A 27,411-nucleotide genomic window follows, 5' to 3' on the forward strand; every position below is an offset into this window, starting at 1 on the left:
AATATTAAAATATTTTTATTTTATTTTCTTGTTCTTGTCTACAGCGATTAATCTCCTTCATGACTGTTCTGCATGACATTGGCGAAGTTATCTGTGAGCTGTTAGCACATCTAAACCCACTGTGCAGATTGTTCATAATAAACCTTTTTATGCATTCGTAATGTTTCTAGATGACACAGATGATAATTTTGAACTAATCGCTAGAACCTCTAATTATACACAAATAAGGTAAAGAGTTGGCCTAGTGTTTAGAACGCGTGCATCTTAACCGATGATTGCGGGTTCAAACCCAGGCAAGCACCGCTGATTGATGTGCTTAATTTGTCTTTATAATCCATCTCGTACTCAGCGGTGAAGGAAAACATCGTGAGTAAACCTGCATGTGAAAAATTTCATAGAAATTCTGCCACATGTGTTTTCCACCAACCCGCATTGGAACAGCGTGGTGGAATATGTTCCAAACCTTCTCCTCAAAGGGAGAGGAGGCCTTTAGCCCATCAGTGGGAATTTACAGGCTGTTGTTGTTGTTGTTGTGAAGATTTAATAAATTCTCAAACGATAAGACCTAGAAAATTTGCTACGGCAATGATAACTCCCCAGGAATTTTATGACTACTAGAGATAAAAAGCATCCCACAGATTGACTTTGACCAAGCCGAGGATTAAAATACTAATATTCGCTTGCATCTAAAGCTTGGTTGTCATGTATTTAGCCAAAAAAGTAGCCTATATTGCTTGGAGTTTAAGTTTGTTTCATGCCAAATTCCATCAAATTCGGTTCAGCGGTTAAGTCGTGAAAGACAGACAGACAGACAGAGTTACTTTAACATTTATAATATGAATATAGATAATATAAATTCCCAAGTGATTTAAAAAGTGACACGCTTATGATATCATTTTAATTTTCCTATGTTTATTAATTCAGAAGGTAAATGAGATATTACAAATAAAGTAGCTACGAAGGTCTTTCATTCATTAAGACGGACATTGACAAAGATAAATTACTTATTGCGATTCATATTTTAAAAAAAACCAGAGATGAAAATTAATAATTGCTAAAGTAAAAATTTCACGCGAACATCAGCGCATGGAATACTAAAGAGCATCTGTGTAAATGTTTTGATTTAAATTTGGAATCGAGAGTTTAAAGGACGGCTAATAAACAAGGTCAAAGGTCAAACTGTTTACTTTTAAAAATCAGCAATGTCGTTGGTAACATTTAAAGTAAATAAATTGCAATCATATTGAGAAATATGATATATCCTGGTGTTTTATTTTAAGATTCAATAATAAAATTGCAAAACGTTTTAAGATAGTTGATTGATTTGCATAAAAATGAGCAAATTGAAATGAATTAAAAGATAACTTTATTGTGCTGTATTAATACAGCAAAACAATATACGTCAAGTAACTTATTATATACAGTAAGAACGCGGTAATGATGCGTTTTTTTAATATGTACCCTTGACACAGAAACGAAAACAGTGTTAGTTGTTGAAGAAAAGTTTATGTTGATGTTGAAAAATAACCGCGAGATCGTAAGGGTGATGCTATAAATAATTCAGGTAAATGTTCCTACAAATCCTTCCCTACTATCATTATACAGATTTATGTCGCGATAAAACGTATGCGCCAACCTTTGTAAATATTCACGAATCTTCCACACATGCGATTACGTTGAACTTCCATCCAATTTGTCGTACGAATGCCGGCATAACTCTATTTTCGTTGACTTTGAAACGCTATTTTGAAGCTGTCAAAATAAAACGCGATCTTGAGGAATGGGTTACATTTCTCTCGAATAATTAGTTATGATGACAAATATATGTGTGATGGAATATTTAGTTTTACAGAATTGAATTACACTATTGGTGGATTTAGAGTGTTGATTTCTGAGATGGTTTTGTACAACCAATCGTAACTAATCTCCCAAATTTCTACCAATCAGAATGAGGGACTTCCCTCCTTTATAATTATAAAGCTGATGGTACAATAGCACTCATCTTACATCTAATTTTATATGTATTATCGTAAATTAAAAAAAAAAACACTTAACATGCACAACGACGTAAACATCAAAGTATCATCAAGGACTTAATTGATGCGATTAAAAAATACTTTATGAATGCGCTTTTCAATGGAAAAACGAAGACTGCATATATTTTTATAAAAATAAAAAAAGAACGATAGAATCGACTAGATAAGAAACTTCTGACATTCCTAGTGAACATTTAGTTTTGGAATCGATATTTAAAATCGATTATTTGATTGTTATTTTTATATTCGTATCACAGAGTATATAAATAACTTACAATAAATAAGAAAAAAAGCTGACAAACGGAAGGGAGAGCCAAGGTTGCTCTTGATGTTATCGGAAGTTGTTGATGCGTTACGGATAGATCTCCTATATAAATTACAAATCCAAGTAACTACCACGTGGTTACTTAAACAGATTAAATTTTACTAAACATTATATTTAAACAATACGCTAACATTATTGTTAGGGAATTTATTTTACTATTTTCTTCAAAGAATTAAACTAAGGAATCAATATAGAACAGACGATTTAACTATTGCTTACGGGAATCTGTCTTAAAAGTCAATGTACAGAACAGACGATTTAACTATTGCTTACTTACAGGAATCTGTCTTAAAGACAATGTTTCTTAGTTTTTAAAGGAAAGCAACATAACAGTCACTGAATTTCGAGTATGCCGGAAAAATATAACTTCTAATATAAAAACTTACACGACACTACAAATCTCCAATTATTTTATTAGTTTATGGGTAGAGTCCATCATGAAACAACTACCGGTTAACACTTTAAGTTCCATTACGAAGAGCAGTCAAGATATTCATATACTACCTGTTTGCACATTTAAACGCGCACCTTATCGTTAAAAACGCTAATTTGCGCAAACATAAGCAAGCATTGATGACTTGCATGGTTTCGCAATTTACCATATTTTGAATAATTATACTCTACTAACGAATTAAGTAAATAGTATAATTTTTCCGTGTACCAACTTAATTCAACTTATTAATTATTATTTTTTTGAATAAAAGAAATGTAAGCGGACCATCTAGTTGCAATATAAACCTCCTTAAATTGTCATGTGTCACCAAGAAATAGATGTTTCTTATGCCCAGAATTACACTGGCCAAAGTACCATTTAAACTGGGAATCATTACACTTTAATTTAGATTACTCGATACCACAACTTAGTGCAGTTAATAGGTAATAAATATAAAAAAAATAAAATAAATATAAAACCCACATATTGTACCGTCAAACAGTAATATTGAGTATTGTTGTGTTAAGATGTAAAGTCAATCGATAAGTAAGCCTACATAACTTCTCAGTTCTTCCCAAGTTTGTTGGTGCAGCTAGTTAATGGCTGATAAATATTTCTTACTGTCAATGTTTATAGGCGGTGGTGACAACTTACCATCAGATGGCCTTTAAATTAATATTTGATACTGGTTAGGTTACACGTGTATTAACAGGCCTGTCAAAGAGAAAGCTCATCTCGAGGCCCTATAAGAATGATTTACATACAATAAAAATATTACACAACGCTTGCAATTACATTTGAAGATTGTTTATGAATTGAATAAATTCACAGTAAGAATATGAACATTTTTTATTAAGGATTTCTGATACTTTTTATTTATGTTATGTTGCAGTTAGGTATATTAATTGTATATTATGAAATACATGGGGGTAATAAGGTTTAGGCGATTTTGATATCTATTTACATCTAGTTTTAGAATCATTTTCTAATAAACGTAATTATAGTCGAATACATGATCGATATTTAAATAAAGAACGTCTATTTTGTTTTCGTTTACACGAGTATATGCCCCTGTTACACAACATGATATAGATGAAAACTTTTTTTTGTAATCGTATAATTTAAAATATATTTTTTAAAAATTTAATGATATATTAATAGAAATGAATTAATCCCGAGCTACGGAACTGTACTCCTGCGAGACCTAACGATCACTCGGTTTTTTACGTCAGTTTTTTTTTTAAGTTTGGCATTACATCATTAGTTTACAATAATTCCATTTGATATGTGAAGTGCTGATTAAACACTTTAAGACTGGTATTACAAGGAGTTTCAAAAAATATTTTTTCGTAAAGAAAATATTATATTTAGTTGTGAATAAACTTGTGTCTAGTTATAAACATTTTCTCAAAACCATTCTAATAAGAAACAATTCTGTTGCTAAAAATGTTTCCTCTACATATACATACTTAGTATAAATACTTATGTTAGTTGTATTCAAACTATTGAATGGAGTAGTTAAAGAAAATTATTTTGTTATCTCCAAAAAAAATATTTGTTTTTTTAATCTGTAATATTTCCATAATTGATCAAAATCAGCAAAACAAACTAAACAAGAGCTTTACGGTAAATATTTGTTGACAATTCATTTTTTTATACAAGTGCGAAATAGAGCGATGAACTAAATGCAAACAAAAAAAAAGATTGAATGGTCACAGTCCAAATAAATTACACGTACGTGACCAGAAATAATGAAATTTAAAATTTGAAAATGGAATAAAAAATACCAGGACGCGATGTAACACAACCTAATTCGAAGGATGACAATAGGAAACTTTTTAATATATTCAATTTACACTGGCCGAATAAGCACGACGCGCATTCGAAAGAAAAAAAAATGTATTCGATTTTTAAACGCGTAAGCGTTATATCAGTTCGGACGTCGCGGTTTGACTAGAGTTCGCTCGCGTCAACGTCATGGCGAATCAGGCCGTACTGTGTATATTATATATTGACTGATGTAGACTCATGACGATCCTTAAATTAATTCATGTCTAATGAACTCGTTGTGGTGAACAGATGGGCGCAATTGAAGGATTTTTCTGGAACTAATGTTATGAAAACTTCGATCTTTACTCTCCTTATTAAAGTTTCTAAATTTGAAATATAAAATTAATCATGATATTTTATATAATATTGATAACGAAATATAATTAAAATTATAACTCAAAGATTTCAATATTAAAATTAATTATAGTTTCATGCGTAATAACGCAACATGTTTTCTACTTTTAATCAATTATAAGTAATAAATACGCCAGTAGAATATAAGTATAATATAGTATTTATTTATTGATGGTTATATTTTTATATTATTGCCCTGAATTTTTACAATCATTTTTTAAATTTCGTTCCATGCGCGTTCCATCTTGTTTTTTTTTAATAATCCGTTTGCGCGGGAAAAAATCATGTATTATTTTATACAGCCATACCAATGACGTTCTAAAATCGATTACACTTTTACGAAAACGGATACACTAAGAAAATATGAGTTTATTAAACATTAAACATATAATTATAATATAAATGTATTAGCATAAAAAGTATTTCTAACATAAGCTAAAGTAATTAATAACTACAAATTAAGGTTAATTGCATATTAAATTATGCATAAATGCCTAAACAAAAATGTCATGTCTTCTTGTATTAAAAGATTAGATAAGGTAATGAGACCCATTCTCGTTTTATATTCTTATTAATAGCGATTTTTGTCCCAGTGATTATGGACGGATAGCTTCTCGTACCAGATCGTTTATGGTCTTATTTTAAAGAACTTCAGCCGTAGATGTGCAGAAATTGAAAAAAAGATTTTTATTTGCAGTTTACTAAATTGTTATGATTTGTCAAAGAATTAATTTTAGAGAGCGGAAAAATTTACCATGCATATAAATGTAAAATATGTACATAGACGTAGTCACTTTACAGTGAAATTAAATCCTATAAATAAAAAGAAGTCCTAAAAAAAAGCTGTCGTTTGGAAATTTATAAAAATTCTATTGAATAAACGCGAAGTTTTCTGTGCTACTCACTAGTTTTGATTTAATAATTCCATCACATTCATACAATTTCGAAAAAAGAACAAAACAGAAATAATCAATTCAAACGACCGCATTGTTCTTTTTTTGAATTTTGGATTTTTTGTTTTTAATATTCATTAGGTAACGGTATTTTCTGATACAGCCAAATTTGAAATTTGATACGTTTTCGTTATATATTTATGTTTACATTTCTGGCAATAAAATTTATATTATTATGTGTATGAAAGACAAATTGAAAGATTAGAAACAGGATAGGATCACAAAATATATCTATATAGTTTTTTGAAAATAAATATTACTTACATACTGTAAATATATACAAGTATATAAATAGATAAATTAAAAATAGCATTACCTTGAACCAGATTAGTTACTCGTTACAATAACATGAGTACTTATGCAAATAACAGATGTAGTTTTTTGTAACATAGTTATTTGTGATAATTACTATGTTTCTATAAATCATTTAAGCGTTATTGATTTTAAATGGATTTATAATCGTTATTTTGGACGGTAGCCTCGACTGATGCTATTTTAGCCACCGGCAAATAGATTCTAACCTTGAAACTGTATTTGCCATAAACCAGGCATAGTACGACACAACTTAGACGTAGCATCGGCAAGATCCGTAAAACCGAGCCTAACCGAAGCACGCTATAAAAATTATCAATAATTATTTCTTATGTGATCTTATAAGATCTTTACACAAACGAAATAACTTGTAATATGACCTGATGTATCAATTTGAAGTGTCGATTTACATATACTTGCTTTCTCGGGTTGAATTGACGCGAGAATCTATAGCGACGAATAGCGTCGAATGATGCGATAGGGAGCTATTTCTCTTGATTGTATAAATCGGCAGTAATCGGTTTTATTGAACTTGCCTATGCTACATCTACGTTATGTCGTACTATACCTGAAACGATCATGTTATAGATATGTCTAAATCTAAAATTATGATAATATACTTCATAATTATCATATATTTCTATACTAAATGGAATATTTTGAAAAGTAATAAAATATATTTAAATTTGAAAATGGAATTTATGTATTCTTTTAATGAATACGCATTAATAATAAAGCGATAATGGCGTCTGGCTATGAAACAAAGAACGTCGTTCAAATACATTGGAGATGATTTGCGAATTTTTTTTGATAAAACTTTGTCTATTTTGAATTTATTAGCAATCTGTTTAGGAAAATAAATATCAATAAAATGTTTTTGTTGTTGAATTTTGACCTCTGTCTCGTCATTAAATTAACGATACTTAGAAATTCATGTTTTATATATCTTTTTTTTTAAATACATAAACTGTCGTGTTGTACATAAGTTATATTCGTTGGTAGCAAAGGTTTATGATTTTTTTTTTGGTTTACAATTAACTTTATATTTTTTGTAACATTAGTATAAGTAAATGCAGCCGAGTAGCTGGAGAAAGACCTCAGTGTACTTGGACAGGCCTATGTCCAGCAGTGGACGGGTACGGGCTGATGATGATGATGATGATGATGATGAAGATGATGATAGTATAAGTATATCAGAATGTAATCACAAAATGCTACCAATAATTTTAATGTGCGAGTGAAAAGAATATTGTTTTTGGATTTACTTACCGATTCAGATTTGAATGGTTCCTATGACATTTATGAAAAAAAATATATATATATTTTTCCACGATAATTTCTTGAATTATTCAATTAAGTGTTCATAAATTATAGAAAAAGAATGATTATCGTATATATACAGAACGATTTTATTTTACTTCTTACTAAGAAGAGTATTCTGATTACATTACTAACGTGTTATATACCTCCTACTCTCATAATCATTTTTTCAAAAGAAGAATCTATCGATTTGTTTTTTTATCTCAAAACTAGACAAAATAAAAATAAAATATTTCGTCTGCATTTTAATGAGCGATTATTTAAAAAATTTAGGTGTTTTTTTATCTATATGGCGCGTGCCAAAACCGAAGTTTGAATTAATTATATATATTTGAAGACGTATTATTTTATTATTTAAATGTTATATTAGCATATTCAAATTGAAATTATTATTATCCCCAGAATTCGAAGACGGTAATTTTCAAAGAAGTCTATAACGCCACTTGACATTTTATAGTGTACAAGTTTGCACTCATACATAGGTGCAATCAATGATGTTGTAGTAAACAGATATGTTATTAACGCGCAAAAATTGAAGACTAGAAAACGTCCTAATTGGGACGTTTGCCTTTAGTTGTTTTACGTAGTAATACGTTACAATACATCATAATTACGTAGTAATACGTTTTGCGTAATTAAAACATCTAGTTATTATCCCTCTTACTTATTGTTTTTATCAAACTATCCTTTTTAATTTTAACGAAATGTAAAAATAAACTAAAATAAACTATCCCCGGCGCGGCACACTTTCTTCTGTTGTTTAGTATGGATATAACATATCTGTTTATTAGAATATCATTGGGTGCAATATTTATTCGTAATCCGGGACAGCACTTACTTAGTGGTAGCCTTGTGTAAGCTCGTCTGGGTATGTACAACCCACACATATATTCTACCGCCAAATACCGTCCACCCACCTATTATAAAAAGCCATCCAACAAGACTGAAGACAGTTGAATTGATATTAAATTCAAGATTAAAGAATAGGTACTATTTTTTGTATAACGAACGCCTTATTGAAAAGAAAAAAAATTGAGAATAGTTTATTTATAGGCTATTTTTTTAAGAGGTATTATGCAATTCCTAGTAGAACGTCGATATTTTTATACGTCGTTTTAAAAAAAATAAAATGAATTGTTTCGAAACTACCTATATACAATTACATGCTATACGAATCTAAATGTACTTATTAGCATAATTGAATCAATTTTCATTTTGCAAAACCATTACTAATATACAAAAAAAATTTTTATTACATTTATCTTAATTACATATAGGCAAATATAAAATATATTCCAAAACTGTGGTGGTCCATATTTTATTGTCAGAGATCTTTGTCTATATTTCCAAAAAAAAAAGAAACATCTTTGTAATTTTATTTTGATGTTTGATAAATTTTTAATTTTTCTGAACTTTTAATACGGATGTTTGTTGGCACATAACCTTGTAATTAAGTATTGTGACTGCGTTCGTCACTTATATGATATAAGGAAGATAATATGTCAAGGAATAAGTATAACGATTCGACGCAATCGTTTGTGCAGTCTTGGCAGAACGGAACTAAAATTAAAATAAATTAAATAAACGAAATATTTAATTCAAACATAACGATGGATTACAGCTACTACTTACTATATTTATTCCTTAATACACAAATAATGCAATATAAAATTGCGAGCAGAAACAAGCTGTATATAAAAGAGATGTCATTAATTACTTCTATTACATTTTTACAAAGCTTATTTTATGTAATTTTGTTTTTTTTTTAATATATTTAATAATTAATGTGAGTGGTTTTTGTTAATAATTATATAACTACAATCAGTTAATACTCAAAAAGCATACAGTTGTATTCGTAAATAATTTTCTTTAAAAAAAAATAATGTTTGCAGATATTTAAAGTATTATCAGCGCCATCTTCAACACAAGCAGGGTATTACGTTAGTAACGCAGTGGATAAGCCATTCGACGTTAGATGGCGCTGTACATACTAATACATTTTTCAGTAGTGGCGCAAATAAAAGTATATAATTTATTGGAGTTCTAATATATTAAAATTATCGTGGCATTTGAGAGGATAAAAATAATTTCGTTGTACTTTACAAATAAGTCATTTTAATCAGATATGTGTTTAGATAAATTGATAATATATTTTAAAATCTTAAATTTTTTAATGATATTAAGGATTGATTTGGCACCGATGTGGTCAGCATCTACTACAAAGCGTCGAGATAGGTCAAATTGATTGCGTGTGATTGTTGATGAAGTGAACATGCGAGTATGCGGCTCGTTGGCGGACTAAAAATAGGACGCCTACTCAAATGAAACCGTTTGTCGTCTTTATAATATCGTCCTTTTATTTTATGATAAAACTCCAACGACAGAAACTCGTCTTATAAGTTTTATTGATCATGTTGTATAAAGTAATATGTAGTATTGGAAAGTTGCATATCTTTTATATAACAAGTTAAAATCTCATTAGCAAATATTCTAACCTATCCCTACGTATACACTAAGTGTATTTTAATACAAATTGAAGATATTTGAATTCGATACAACCGTTTACACGAACTGTGTATAAATATAACACTTTAATGTAGAAAATGTTAATTAATTCGGAGATTTATATATATATTATTTTCGCCGTTAAATAAACGTGTTTTAATAACACAAAAAAATAATGTTCAAAATTAAAATAGAAATCATTATTAAATGAAGCAAAAACTTACAGCCCAACTAACTTCTAGCCTTAGTGCTGTTACTGAGAAAATTTCGATAGAAAATCAAATAACTTTTTATCGCTCCTAAGAGCTTGAACTCAGAATCTCGAGATCTGCGCCCATGTCAAGCCACTAAAAAGAGATGATATACGGAGGAATTGATAACATCACATAATTATATAATATTTCACATACATATACACATTATTAATCATTCAAATTCTATAAAACAGTGATATTTGTAGTAATCACATTGATTTATTTTCAATTCAATTTGGAATAACATTAAGTCGAGCATGAGTAATTATCACAGCAATTAGCGCAAACAAATTGACAGTTCTCAACGTCGCTGCGCTGTTTGAATGTAAATGAAGTGCTGATAGTACACCTAGCTGTGAAGTGTTCTCGTATTTCCCTTTGCTGATTACATTGGAACGCAATACAAGATCTATTCCACGTTTTAAGGCTAAAAAATTAAATAGCAGACTGTGAATGTTCTGTGTCCTGGGATAAGGCGAGGACTCATTTCATTTTTGAGAAGAATATGAAGAGTGATAAAATAAACACATTCCACGATTTTTTGACGTTGAAGTATGTCTGCACAGGTTTGAATCCGCAGATTAACTGAGCCATCTCTTCAATGAATAATTGAAAATAAATAACATTGTTTGATTTGTAATTAATAAAAAATACTGTGGTTATTTAAATGTATTTCATAGCTAGTAAATCAACGAGTGAGACATTTTCTGGACTGTAAGAAAATTTTATATTAATATAATTTCGAGTTAAAATATTTTATAGACATAATTAATTTATAAATTATATGAAAAATATTACTTTCCGAGACCAAAAAATTAAAATAAAATTTCTTGAACTTATTTTAAATGATTTTTTTTTTTCAAGTAAACTTGTAATTTCAGTTCATCGAGTTAAAAACAAAAAAATCGGCTTTGCCATTTGCCGGTATTCCAATTATGAAGTACTAAACATATATTAATCATAAATAAATAAAAATTGTTTTAAATAAGAAAGTTGATCTTTGAAATATTATAATTAGGTACTCAATGCTATGAAGTCACTTTTGAAAGGTTATTTATTTCAAAATCACAAAGGCCAATTTATTATTTAATGATTACCCTCTCATAATATATTAGAACAGAAAATCATACTTGTATTCACACTATAAAAATACGGAATGTATAATTTAATAAAAAGCAAGCAAGTCTGAGCTTGACTCATGTGAGAAGGGTTCTGCATTATTCGAAACATTAGTCATTTTGCATTGCTATTTTTTTAAACTATGAATCAGCAAAGAAATACAATCACACATTCAACTTTCGTTTAAAAAAAGCAGCATCATTTTTTTCATATGCATTTTAAAGATGTTTGTAATAATGGATGTAACATGATAAAGCCTTAACCTTACCACTTCAACAAATTCAGAGGTACAGTAATACAATGTATTCTTGCTGATATTTATTTCATATCATATATATCATTGACTTGGGACAACTAAATCAAGAAGTATTATCCCATATGACATTGGCGAAATAATATGTACCTTGTCGGCACAACTAAAAGCCATTAAACTAAGAATTTAAGTGAAGAAGAATCAGAGAATATCTGAGACACAGACTGCCGGAAGGAGTATAACAATCTATACAACAAATAACTAAATTATGAATGCAAAAGTGCCTTTATTTATTGTTTTACGTTTCAATCACTTAACTGATCATCATTCAATATTGCATACATTGTCAGATGAACAGAAAATAGCAAAACTAACACTCAGATTCGCTGACTCAAACTCAGGCAAAACCGGTGACGAAATCTAGTTATTCTTATTTCAAAAATATTTAGAAGCGACATTGTAAATGCTACTCCATGTATTTTATGCCGAATATATTTGTAAAGGTGTCAAACGAAGTGAGTACAGATTTGACAGTTGAACCTGTACCAGTAGCCGCCGACAAATGTACATATAAGTATATTTGATAGATATCGATAGTTCTTATTACAAACGCATAAGGGTCAAATTATAAATACATTTGAAAGCTACCAGACGAGACCTGTTCTGATTTAAAAAAGATAATGTCATTTCTTGCACGCGAACTTTCGTGTTTCGCTTAGTATTAGATCATTTATTAAGTAATTATTATATTTTTTTTGTTTTGCTATTAAGAATATAATTCTAAGCTTAGATTGATTTAAATATGAAAATAGTATTTTCCACACACGAGATCGAACATATATATATCTGTTATACATATATACGGTTATAGATTTTATTGTATTTTGAAGATTTTTTTAAATATGGAATATGTTTATAGGTGCGTAGAAAAGAATACCCATTATATAATATAGAGAGTAGGTAGCATTATTTGTTCAAGTAAATAAATTAAAATTAAAAGGTAAACATTGCTTTCTTTTCTTTTATATATTTACATATTATTTTCCCGCGGCCTCGCTCGTGTTTTAGTGTGTTGGTTATCATGTGTTATTAATATTTGCTTCATACCAAATTTTATGAAATTCGATTAAGCCGTTTGGTCGTGAAAGTGCGACAGACAGACAGACAGAGATACTTTCACATTTATAACATTAATATAGATTTTCGTAATATTACTTGGATTTTTACATCATATTTGGAACACATAAAAGAAAACAGTAACGTCACCCAGTGCCGTAAATAGCCTTTTCTGCGCCCTGTACGAGCTTCTATAACGGCGCTCTATTTAAGCAGACCCTTTGCCTATTTTACTGTCTCACTCACTAAAACTTAAACGCAGGTTCTCTACTGCAAATGCGTTGCCCATTAACGATATAAACTAAACAAAAATACGCGGCAAAAAATGAAAGCGATGTATGTTTTTAATGATACTAGCTTGTAAGTACGTTTGTATTGTAATCGATTACGAGGGGCTCAGGGGGCTCTGTTTACGGCACTGACGTCACCTATCTTCACCAAACAATCGTTAAACTAAAGGTTTTTGTAAGAACCATGAATGAAGGACTCACTGATCACTTAATATTTTCATTTAAATTAAATATAATTATATCCCGTTACTCGTAATGTGATTTCCTCATATTTCGTACCGAGAAACGTTGAACATGGTATCATAAATGGTACAAATACATTGTATCAAAACTCGTACATTTTCAATGCGAACTAAGAAATTATGTTCCTTGTACAGGTAATTACATGGGCTCATTCAAGATTAAAACCGGACAGAAAGGCAGAAAGCATACAATGTATTGCTTTTAGGTAGGATAGGTAGTACCTACGGTCACCAAATCCTACCACTAAAATATGAATGGTTGTATTGTATCTGTAATCGTACGAATAGACCATTAATAATTACAATGTAATTTTGTAATACGAGAGTTATTTTCTTCAGTTGTACGAGAAGTTATTTTTACTGAAGTGTGAAGTGAAGGGGCGACTTCTTGTGAGACAATCATGGTCTAAAAGACGACGAAGGACCACGTAGGACGAAGGTGAAGGCCGATCTCAGTTTGTAGATAATAAAGGGTCCGCAAAAGAGTTATATACTTTTTGTACTTGATAACGAAGATAAAATTATAATATACTAAATATCCGTCCTGGCTTCACACAGTATTATTGTATAATAAGGGGCCATATACGTTTACATAGAAGAACCAAATCAACAGAAAAAAAAAGATTTTTTTTCTGGCTAGGTAAGTTGAAATTCTCTGCCTCTTCTCTAGTATCACTCAATTTATTAATGAAATGTTTAAATGATCTAAGTGTACAGAAGCACGGGAGGCAGACTAATTTGTATGCATACTAATAATATATAAAAAAAAAAAACAAACTATTAAATCATAAGTAATCCGTTTTTACTATATTGACTGATATTTCATACTTTACTATATTGACTGACAGTCATTGAAAACAATCGTTTTGATTTAATTAAAATATTTTATTTAAAACATTTCTCTGAATTAATAGTTATCAACAATAATGTAAATAAAACAAGAATTGTCCTCATACCATACTAAGGTAAAGTCAGTCTGCAGTTTGGACATTTGACATATCTAGACGGCCATTTTATAAACGTTACAATGTATCGCTAACATTGTGATTTAGTTCAGACTACGTTCATTACAAGAGCGTGAATGCTGTAACAAAATCAAATAACACGAGATTTCGCGCAACCATATTATTACATAAAAAAATGCCATTTTTATGTAATTACAAGAAAATGACGGACATGTAAATTACAAGTCATTTTGGGGATCTGACGTGATGTAGATTAATTCTGCTCTTTGATAAAACCAAGCAAATGATCAAATTAACGTCAAGGTCGAAGATTGCAGTCGTATAGATGGAGGTACCCATACTATACGATTTAACGAGACTGTTCAGTATGGTATCAATCAGTAACCTAATATTCCAGTGTGTACTTAAAGATTTCCCATTGAAAGATTGTCTAAGAATACTCCTTAATCTAATTTTATTACTTGTACCTGTATATCGTGAATAAGTCAACAAATTTAAAATGGATAATTAAAGTTAATGCGAGATCTTATTAAACAATCGTGTATCATTGTATGTAAGTTACCCAGGAAGGGAGCACTGAGTTTACTGGCACAAAGGACATAACATGTTAGCTTCCAAGTTTGATAACGCTTTAGCGTGTTGGAAGAAATGGGTACTATTTCTGACAGTGCCAATATCTGTGGCACCATCATTTTACCTATTGCCACGTACCATAAACGACTTAATAACAATGAAGTCGTAAAAAATTGCCATTTAGTTAGAAAAGTGGGCAGGTTGGTAAAAGTTAGGTGGGTATTAATTTTGTCCCACATTAACCGACATCAGGGTAACTCTACAATGCTGTGAACGCTCGGCCTTATATGATTGTAAAAGCGTATCAGTTGAAAAGAAAACTTTTACGACTGTTTGTTTTTTGATACAACTAATGCACGTAAGATATTTTGGGATGTTTTTATTCATAACTTTGTTGAATATCAGAACTCCGCAATTTATAAACTTATTTGGAAAAATAATACTTTAGCAGGATATGCTTCAAGTTAGGTATGAAAAAATTGTACCCAGGGAAAAAAACGGGACAGAATTATAAGAAGTTGCCACAGGTCCCGAATTCCGGGATTAAAAGTATTTCGTCAAAAATAGTCAGTAACAATAAGTCTGGAAGTTAGAAGTGTGAGCTATCTCGTGCCTCGGAAAACACGTAAAGCATTTGATCCTCCACCGACCCATTTGCCGTCCCATTGGATTGCAAGAATGCATCAGTGTTTGAATACAAACTCGTCCACATTAAAATGACCTGCGTAGATTGCTGATCACCCATGAAATTGGGGACCGTGACCGAAAATGGTCAGAGAAACAGCTTTACCATACCGATAGAGACTCTCTTCGGGATCTTTCTTGGGGCAAGGTATCCGTTTCTATAGTAAAATTTCGCAGACATTTTTAACTTTGCCGTTTCGTACATTCAAATCGTTTATAAAAAAAAACACGGGTAAAAAAGGTACTCGATACAAGATTTTGTAGATGATAAAAAAGTGTGGAATTAATACCTTTATACTTCCACGCAGGATATATGAATTTAAATAATTGTATTGACTAACATGACTTTGTATTTTTTAAATGTTGAAAAAGAGTAACTTCTGAGTTTCTTCCTGGTTCTTCTCAGTAGAATCTACTTTCCAAACCGGTGGTAGTTTCACTTAATTATTAATTTACGATTCAAATGTGCTTTGTGCGATGTAAAAGCCCACTTGAATAAAGTTTATTTTGATTTTGATATTAAATTCAATTTGGACCATTTCGAAAGTAGAACTAACACAGCTATCAGAAAATCTAGTTGTGAGTTTGCTACAATACGTCTGATATTACCGCGAAATAATCTTAACGCTATAAATTATGCAAAGTGTACGTATATAGATAGATATATGATAATGCATATAATTTACAAACGACCACCATTAATGCTACGGAACACACGTTTCGTGGAATAGTACTCGTTCCGAGTAAACCATTAGAAATCTCGACTCAGCTTATCTATAATTTTCATTAACTTGTTAACAGTTATAATAGTAGCTATTATTTGACTAGATTACACTTTATAGAAGGAGAAGTTAAATGATAAACATATAATTATATAACCTAATAAATAGCCGACAGCCGTCGTTGATATTTGAATATTAATATTCATCAATTTTATTTTATTATATGTACATATTTCTTTATTATTTTCTATAACCAGAATATCGCCAGCTTCACGCCCATCGAAGATTACACATAATGATCTATACAAAGCCCAGCAGACACGATTTTCTGATATCTTAAACAATCATCAAAAACCGTTGTAAATACGGGCGCCTTAACCTTTCCCGGAATAACGTCATACGTTGGTGAAAACGTCATCAAAAACCATTCGATAGTACCTATTTGATTTTAACGCCTCTAGACAACGATTCCGTAGAGGGAATTTGTTTCATAATATCTAGAGATTTTAAACTATTTTATTCACACGCGTTATATATATAAATCCTATTTTATTATTATTAAGTTTTAATTTCTGAATTAATTGTATCCCATTTTAAAAATCGTTTTATTACACATGTCACATAGTTTGCCTGGACGAGATCGTTGAAAACGATAAGCCGCCACAGCACGCTTTTAGCATATTGTTTATCCTTTACTAAGATGATCTATGAATTTGTAGCAGCTTATAAATAAAACAGATACATTCATTTGAAGGTGATCGTAATTTGTATAGTAATAATCTTTTCGACATATATATTTTTCTTTAATCTTAATATACTCGTCTAGTAAAGTGCAATAGTGGTATTTACTGGTTACTATAACTTAAAGAAATATTAAGCATTATTTTCATCGGCAATGTAACCAATCTTGGAAACACAGATGTTATGGCCCTTGTGCCTGTAGTAAAACTAGCTCGTTCGTCCATCGCAATATAACAATACTCATTATTTAAAATTTAAAATTAACATGGTTATTTATATTATTACAGTTATTTAATACGGGGTATTTACCATGTTTTTATTTTTAGTTGGTGGTGTATTTCGACATTATCTACGAATGTCTTGTTCACGAGACTGAAGTTTGCGGGTAGTTGTTGATGTTGTTAGAAGTGTCCATATCGGACTAGCTCCTTTCTCGTACGTTTGCTGGTTAAACAATGGTAGTGGTGACCAGTGTTTGCGCAGCAAACGTCTCGTGAACAAGACTAAACCGTTAGCCACTAAAAATAAAAAAAAAACATGGTAAATACGGAATATTATTGAATAGCTGTTATACTCATAATTGTACTTTAGCGGTAGAATGTTCGAATGGGTGGTATCTACCCAGACGGCGAGGCTCAAAGACTTATCATCAACTGTCAAGACATTGCCTCTTAAGTAGATATTTATATACATTTATCCGAAGTAAATTTCGGTGTATAATCTTGAGCGTATATACATTTTAAAATAACTTTAAAGCTTTTAAATATCATATCATTTAGTATACTAAATAGTATTATCAATATCGTAAATGTCAGAAATATATAAAACCGTTGAATGGACCTGATGGATACGTGAAGTTAATTAAAGTCTTTAATTCACGCCTTTAAGCCTTCACAGGGATTCATTATGTGAACTATAGGTATTGTCTTGTAACATACATATGTAAAACCTTATGATCAGTGGTTTAAAAATGTTTCTACACTCGAAACATGTCGTAAAGCTATCATACAAGTTGAATTCCAGCTTGATTAGCAGTTTACCTTAGGGTCATGTGAGTAATCACTGACTGAATATAAATATTATAGGTTTATTCGGCATTTTCAATTACCTTCTCCATATAAGGTCATTGACTCGACAGTGCAAATTTACCTTAAATCTTAATAATAAAATTTTAAAAATATTAAAATTCAGGGTCAAAGCTTTCAACTTGGATTAGAGGTCAAATTAGAATATTTAATATTTATTTTATAGTCGTTATCAGTTTTTTTTAAATATTCATTTGTTTGAATATTATTTCGATTATTACATAATATGAATAAGCGACGTAACCGAATACAAATGTTAGTCTAATATATGCAAATTAATCGATATTCGCGTGCCCATTTATCGTTTATTTAAACTATGGCGTTTATTTTTTTTTTTATTTCATGTTTTCTTGTACAGTTACACTGCCGGCCAAAATTTTGTAATCACTTAATCATCGACAAAATTTTATAACAATACAGATAATAATGAAATATTATGCATGTATATGTATTGTTTCTAACAAAAGACTAAAAGGTATTATGATTATTTTTCGAAGACCAGTTGGTAGAGTTATTATTATTAATTTGTTTCGCGACACTCAATTTCACATATTCTAGCTTTCAAAAAGATCTTGATTACTTTAGTATTCATAATATCTGGTCTCATTGCTGCAAGAAACCCCTATTCAAGCTACAAAACAGAATGAAACGATCGCAGACCACTAACGACAGACCACCATGCCTATACACTATATCACTGTAAGAAATATTAAAAACCTCTCAAACGCCACGTCCCATCAACTTTAGAAACCAATATGTTTTGACCCGTGTGTCTGCTACACAAGGGTACTCTGCCATTGTACTATAACTAAAACAATACTAAATATTGCCATACTCTCTCTGGAACTGCAATACAATACTACTAAATGTTGTTAATTGGATTGGGAGCTACCCAAACAGGCTAGCATCAGTCCTTTGCATTGTCATTATCCCTCTCTTTTAGCCCAGCAACAGGAGTTCCCAGTACAATGACCTTGCGTCAATCACTTTATGTACAGTCGGGTAAGAAAAATTTCGTCACCTTAAGATCTTTTTCGTGTGCTCAGTATGAGCGATAAATCTGCATTACCGATCGAGAATGACATATTGCGTCGCAATTATTTGATGTTTAGATTCAAAAGGTATTAAGAGTGTAAGACTTGATAAAGAAATGAGTTTGAAAACTGACGAAGGTTTTCTTACTCTGACTGTACTTAACATCAGATCTGTTGTTGTCACACTGGTCCGTTGATAGTTTGATCGCTCGTGTATGCAAAATACATTTATTTCAATAAATCAACGCTTTTATATTTAATAAAGATTCTGTTTGTTTTTATTGAATATCTCATAAATATTAATATGGATACGCAAAAAGCAAACGTCCTATAATTCAAAGCTTTTATATATAATATAGTTTTTTTTAATATAAAATCTTTTATTAAATATGTATCAAATTAAAGATAATAAAAGGCATTGACATTTAAATTTAATATTGTTTATTAGGTCTTTATTTTAAAGTTAATGTGAAGATGATAAAAAAAATGTTGTTCATAGTGGTATCGTAAAAACACATTTCAAAATATACTTATATTTATTAATATCTGGTTACTAAGCTAAATGGAAATATTCTAACAGGCCTTGTATATTTAAGATAATGAGAAATTAAGCCCTCGTGTTGGCAGTTCACGGTCAATGTTCTCATGAAGTGATCTATATGGATACGCACGATGCCTTATGTAAGACCCAGTAACATTGGCGTAGCCAGGGTTTTGTTATAGAGAAGGGCATGCAGAACCGACGCTTATGACTCAAATAAACACCTTTATTCCATATAGAAGCATTTATTAACTGATCGTCAAGAAATAAAATCTACCGCTGGTTCGGAGAGAATCGCCTCAGACTTGAGAAGTACCAAAGAAACTCAGGACATATACGATATGTACAAACTTTGGTTTCGAAAATATTATAGATAATTTGTTATTTCCGTTAGTCAGTCACAAATGGCCCAAGAATAATCACAACAATATTCTATGTATGACGATCACACACGATGATTTTTTTATGGTATAAATTGGCGGACGAGCATATGGCCCATTTGATGGTAAGTGGTCACCATCACCCATAGACAATGACGCTGTAAGAAATATTATCTATTCCTTACATCGTCGATGTGCCACCAACCTTGGGAACTAAGATGTTATGTCCTTTGTGTCTGTAGTTACACTGGCTCACTCAACCTTCAAACCAGAACCAAACAATACTGAGTACTGTTATTTGGCGGTAGAATAATTGATGAGTGGGTTGTGGTACCACTAAGTATATATATAAAATAACCTAAATCTGATACGTTCGAGGGCATAATTTCCTAATTAGTGCGCAAATAATACTATAGAAGGATAATGCTTACTTTTGGCAAATTAAATAGAGGTGTATTTTTTAGTCTGTGTAAAATATATGTACATCCTTTATTGTAATTATAGTTTATCAAATCATAAAACAGAGATTTATTACTTGTATAAACTGTAACAGTTTATTCTTTTTTATTGTATAAACAAAATAAAATAGACCAAACATTGAGGAAACAGAGTTTAACGAACTGTGAAAGTTAACTAGATGTTTTTAATTAATTAAAGGCTCAGTTTTTGATACACCAATAAGATATAAACTAGCAACTTAGATTCTTTGTAGCGTTATAATTGATATTGGATTGATTTAAACTATTAAAATTGGGACCAATTTAAATCGCATGTTTGGCGCCACATAAGCGATTTGGAAGTTGTTTATAATTGCCACCTACCATTAGTCGGAACATTAGCTAATCTGTTCTTAAATAAGGAAAAATCACATTTTATTTTGATCGTAGATTGTCTTAAAATTCCACGTAATATCAGCTACGGCATCGAATGTCTTTTTGCTATACAAAAGTTTCCCATTTAAGGTGAGAAAGAGAAGATCTTTGTTATTCCATCACGCTGTTCAACATTGATGATTTATGACATTAAAAACACTTCAAATTTAAAGATTCTTTTCCAGGTTTACATCGGCAATCGATATTTTATAAGGCCGTACAATACATTACATGCAATATGACCGAATATGTAATGTTATTATGATTAATTGTACTGTATTTATAACTTCAAAGATTATATAAATAGTCTTAAAAGCATATACAAATCAATATAATGACTGTATTGTTTTACATTGTTACATGACAGCGGATAATGTATAAGTGCCTCGTATTCAATGATCGTTGTTAAATAATACGGAATTTAACACCAATGATCATCATTTAACTTTTAAGTAGTTCCCTATGGGCTTCAACGACTGCATCAGACATGACAAGCGACTGAGGGCCTTAAGCATTGCGGTTCTCTAAGAATTCACTTCGTGTAACTTATAATTGTTGACAACCGACTGACAGCGTCACGCCATTTTGATACGTATATACTATACATTTTATGATAATTATTGGCAATGTCGCATATCACATGCTGATAGTTCACGCTCGTGTTCTGCGGTGAGTTTCGAGTTTCCTCCAGCGATTTAAGCCAGCAAGAATATTAATTATATTAAAGTGTTTTTTAAATTGTGAACTTTAAAGAGTGATTTTTTTATATTAAATTGTTACTCCTCATTGTCAAGATCTTAGCATATCATCATTACATAGTATAAAACAAAGTCGTTTGCCGCATTCTGTCCCTAAATTCTGATCTTTAAAATTACGCAACAGATTTGATGAGGTTTTTGTATATATCACAAGTAGTAATTCGTATAACATATGTATTTATATGGGTACCATGTAATATATATTTGAATTTTTTTACTACGTAGTCCATATTTCGTCTTTGCAGTTGTATTATTATAAGGAGAAGGCTGTCAATCCAACTTTGACATTATTGACCCGTGATTTGAATCCAGAACGTAAGGATCGTAGGACCTGGACGTTATAAGTTAGATAATGAACCAATTTAACACGCAAAACATACTAAAAAAATCTCTCGAATATATTCTACACTTTTAAACACACGCGGCCTCAAAATATATAACTTATTGTTCAATACATACACGTTTCATTATCTGATCTTAAATTAAACAAGCCGTTAATTGGTTACCAAATACGTTAACGCTAATAGCGACATATTGGGGCGTAAAATTCTTGTTTTTAATTTGTTCTACTGTTATATCAATTAAATAACGAGGATACGCTTTAATAAATGAATATAATGTCGACTAAATGCATTTCTTCAATCGCGAAGCGATTCGTGGAATGATTAATGATCAATCTCACGAACGCGAAACTAATACTACTATAGAGGTACTGCCACTGGTATTTTGATCATAGATTTATCCAAGTATTTCAGGAAAGATACCTTATCATTGCTCACAGTTAGAAATAATTGATACGAAACACATCTCCGCCTAAGGTCAACGCCTAATCTCCCATTGACGAGAAGGTTTGGAACTAATCCTAACATGATTCTCCAAAGCGAAGTGTTAAACACCGAAATTTATTGAAATTAGACACGTGCAGGTTTCCTCACGATGTTTTTTTTTTGTTTATGTTTGCCTTCACCACCGAGCACGATGTGAATTAAGCACAATAAAATTTAGCAGTGCTTACCCGGGTTTCAAACCGCAGTCGTCAGTTTACTGGCCCAATACTACTTATTATAATTATTTGAAAAGTAAAATATAATTACTTTAACATTCACCCCAGTCGTAACTTTCTTTAAGTTAATTTAAAACGTATCAACCATGCGCTGTTAGCATTTATCAATGTCAATCATATTTTAAGTCAAATTATATTTATACATATAGTTGAATGAATTCGCACACGCTTTGTGCACGAACGGATACAATATCTAATCAATTTTGAAATGAGTCAAGATATTTCGTGTAGTTATTTAACTAAAAATGCATAATACATTTGAATTTAGCATAAAACATTTCGTTATTATAAATAATCTTGAACGATTTATACAGTACAGTAACAAAATTTTCCACTTCTGGGTTAAGGCCTTCTCATCCATTTAGGAGAGGGTTTGGAACATATTCCAATGCGGGTTGGTGGAATGCACATGTGGCAGAATTTCGATGAAATTAGACACATGAAGTTGTTCATGATGTTTTCTTTCACCGCCGAGCACGAGATGAATTATAAGTACAAATTAAGCACATATGTATATATTGTACTTGCCTGGGTTTGAACCCGAAATCATCGATTCAAATCAACTACTGGGCTATCTCAGCTCGATTTATATGAAATATTTTATCAGTTTACTTATGGGAACATATGGTCTGGAATCTGTAAGAGGTGTTGCTGCCGACGATTTGCGGAAAATTCATCTAAAACGATTCGTCTAAAACAATTCGACTAAAGCAATTCGTCTAAAAAATAATTCGACTATTAGCAATTCGACTAAAGCAATTCGACTATAACAATTCGACTAAAACAATTCGACTAAAAACAATTATACTAACAATAATTGGTCGAAAAAATTTTGTTTTTTATATATATTTTTTTTGTGTTGTTTTTTATATTAAGTTTTATATTATTTTCTTGAACGAACGATGGAGAGAAGCTGATTTCAAAGATGAAAGAAAGAATAAAAAAAAAAAGAAGAAAAATATAAAATGATGAAATTAATTCTTCATATCGACAGACTGTTCACAATTGATTTGACGTATACATATCTGTCTGTATATATCGGATCGTCATAGTTGGGCGGGTGTGGGGCATTTCAGGGGTGCATGTCAGTCACGTCCTCGTGGTGCACCCTGGGCAACGGAGCCGGCTTGAGCTTGCTCGTCGGCCACGGCTAAGACTGGCGGGAGGGATGCCTAATGATGGTACGTTCCTGGTCGGCGTCGGGGCGGACCATGTGAGTGGCCTCGTTGGCTAGGAGGGAGTGGGAGGGCTCGCTACTCGAGCCTCCCAGGTTACACCGGCGGTCAGCGGCGGCCATCTTTTCCGCTGCAGGGCGTCAGCTTCGTTGACGCCCAGCCTCCAGTGGCGGAATCGGGGGAGTTCGTCACATGAGCACGTGAAGGATGAGGAGGAAGGCGCGCACCAGGCGCGCTTTACGGCGGCTGCCGCTGGTGGGGTCGCGGTTGCATGCCCTGGGCGATCCCGTTACCTCACCATTCGGCGGTATGGTGGAAACCCGAGGATGGTTTTAGTGGGTAGGACAGGGCCAGGGACAGCCCTAGCGCGGTTGAGTCCCACATACCCCCGTCCCGGTCCCCCGGCCGGGCGGGAGGCGTAAAATGCCTTTCCTCTTCGTAAAACAAAAAAAAAAGGTGTGGGCCATCTCAGATGGTGTGTGGGACATAGCCGGGCTGGTGTCGGGAAGACAGAAGGTTCACAAGTGGTCGCAAATTTTCAATAAGATCGATGAAGACTGCGGAGTCGCGAGACTGAAGTGTAATGGGGAATGAGCAATGTTTCTAGTCGATTTGTTTTTAGTCGAATTGTTTTAGTCGAATTGTCTTTAGTTAAATTCTTTTAGACGATTTGTTTTAGACGAATTGTTATTAGTCGAATTGTTTTTAGTCGAATAGTTTTTTTGGACGAATTGTTTTAGTCGAATTGGTTTAGACGAATTGTTTTAGTCGAATTTTCCGTAGACGGTTGCCGACATCTATGAAAGTATATACACAAAAATAAGCGTATTTCGTATAAAAATATAGGTATATTAACATATTCTTAACGAACTTCTTAAATCGTTAAATGATTAATGATCGAATGCGTATGGACTGCAAACAAATTCGAAATTTTAATGAATGAGTTTCTGAATTACATTTGCTTTTACAAAGTAATAAACGAAATGACATATAGTATCGTATAGTATCATTATCGATATGTAATTTAACCATTTTTTTCTTTATGTAAACAAAGTGAAGCTTATATTCCATTATTTGACAAAACATCTTCCATTATAAATAATTTATAATGGAAGATGTTTATATTTATTGTATATTATCAATTATGTATGTTAGTTATTATTCCATATTTTATTCCAAATCTCTAATCAACTCACTCGGGTTGTGTTGATATCGATGGAATCCACGACCAAGACTTAAAGTCAAAGTCAAAAACCTTTATTCAAAATGGAAGTGTTTACACTAAAATCTACCACCGGTTCGGAATATAATAACTCAGACCTGAGAAGAACCGGCGAAAGAAACTCAGCGGGATCTATTTTTTTTTAATAATGTCCATTTACAATATTCAATAATAAACATATTTTGTTATTTGAAACAGCCTGGATTATATCTATCCATATAATAAAATTGGAGTGTCTGTTTGTAATATTAAAATAATGGCTTTTACTAAACGTATATGTATGTATGTGTATACATATGTATATATTTAGTACATTATAGTTGGTTCATAGGAGTGAGTATACCAAAACAGAATTAGTTTACAATTTTTGTCTGTCTGTTTGTTCCGGCTAATCTTTGAAAAAACTGGATCGAATTTGCCAAGACTTTCACTAGCAGATAGCTCATATAATAAGGAGTAACTTACTTTTTACTTTATTGAACAAGCTTCTTTGTTAAATTCAAACGCAGAAGAAGTCGCGGGCACACCTAGTAAGTAATAATTTATACAAGTTCGTGTACTACTTTTATAAATTGGTATTTAAAATGCAAAGTTTAAATGCTCAGATGCAATCACGAACGATCAATCAATATAATTGTTTATCAATAATAATAATAATGTTCTTAATGGAATTAGTTCAATTTTGCTACTGTTTTATGATATAACCAATAATAGATTTTCATTAACCAATTATATTTCAGACGTCATCGCTCATCAATTGGTTATTCCTCAAGGAAGTTTTTATATTCCACTATATGTATTGTATTATCAAATGAAATTGTTCATTTAAGAAATGTTATTAGCCTTGTATTATACGGTTGCTTCCATTAATAACGAGAATAATTTGTTATTAATTTAATTGATGCCTTATTAATATAAGGGTAATATAGCTTTTCATTATTATTTTTTTTACAATTGGATTATTATGTTCGGACATTAGAACTCTCTCCCCCGCCGCACCATACATACAAAACAATATTTTAAGTTAGCAAACAATTTTAACAAAAAAATTTTAGGTTGGCATACTTTACTTAAAAGAAATATTTTTGATTTTTAGCCACGACGGCTAATTTCAAAGGACAACGCGCGCGTGACACGTGCTCAAGTGTAAATCAGAGATATAATCTATATTGCTTATCTCACATCATCTTAATGTCTGAAGAGATGACAATGCAACTTGTCTCAAAATGTGTATATAGTAACAACACATTTTTCTTCCTGAAGCAAGGTAATGTTAAAGTATCTATCTCCTAACCAAAATCTTCTACGTAGATTTTTTGACAAAAACGTCGCAATCAATTTTATTGGCCCTATCGGAATCTAATCTCGGGACATGGGAATCTGAATCACGTTAAAACGAATCAATAATTGATAATTAAAAACCTAATCATATAGATTACTCAAATATTCGTAACGTTTAATAATACAAACAAAATAAAATGAAGATATAAATAAAACATAAAAATATCTTACAAGCGTCTTATGTAAACATTAATCAAGACTAATGAACTGTTACATTGCTAATATCCTAGTTTAATGATATCAAGGCAGGTGTCCTTCCTCAAGTCGGCCGCGGTACTTGAACAATAAAATGAACTCGAATAGCGCTCTTGAATCTCTTGACACACATTCAATGACTTCAGCTGTTGTAGAGACGCTATCGTTTAACATTGAAATTCATTTTGTATTATAACAAGCTTTTATTTAACTTGCCGTGTCTGTTTGTTTGTTAGTTTACGTTAAATTTTTTAAGAAGATTTAGAATCACTTCCATTGAACCTACAGCTTTGAAATTTTGTATGTTTGTTCTGATTTGATGATAGTCATTTTTATTGGTAAGCATGACTTGATTATATACCCATGATTAGCCAAAGACGTAACTTTGCAACGCTTAACATACATAACAAGTGAAGTAAAGTAACAGCCTTTAAATTTCCCACTGCTGGGCTAAGGCCTCCTCGCCCATTAAGGAGAGAGTTTGGAACACATTCCACCACGCTGTTCCAGTAACAACATAATAATAACATACATAGGTACACATAATAAAGAGATAAATTTATGTCATCTTTCAAATATCTAGAAAATTTCTGTGTCTATTTGGTAATTCATGTGCCTTGTGTTTAAATTTCCAGACAGCATTACATTCAAAATTTTACGATTATAAATTTTGTTAGCAATATGTGAATTCGTAGTCTGGAAAGTATTCGGGTAATCT

The 27,411-nt window shown here is 31.4% G+C and overlaps 1 protein-coding gene across 5 annotated transcripts in view; it reads right to left on the reverse strand.

Annotated features, from left to right (window-relative positions):
- The window catches only part of LOC124536810 (cGMP-dependent protein kinase, isozyme 2 forms cD4/T1/T3A/T3B), a 149,572-nt gene that overhangs the window by 56,384 nt on the left and 65,777 nt on the right, over positions 1-27,411 (reverse strand). Inside the window, exon 1 of one of the 5 annotated variants that reach the window (XM_047113420.1) lies at positions 4,582-4,760. The exons of 2 other annotated variants lie outside the window; for them this stretch is intronic. The gene's annotated coding sequence lies outside the window, so the exon portion shown is untranslated. Of the gene's footprint in view, positions 1-4,581; positions 4,761-27,411 lie in introns of those variants that run through there. 2 more of the 5 variants (XM_047113421.1, XM_047113422.1) reach the window with 2 other exon arrangements.

The sequence above is a fragment of the Vanessa cardui genome, chromosome 17 (genome assembly GCF_905220365.1).
Source record: "Vanessa cardui chromosome 17, ilVanCard2.1, whole genome shotgun sequence".
Lineage (NCBI taxonomy): Eukaryota > Metazoa > Arthropoda > Insecta > Lepidoptera > Nymphalidae > Vanessa > Vanessa cardui.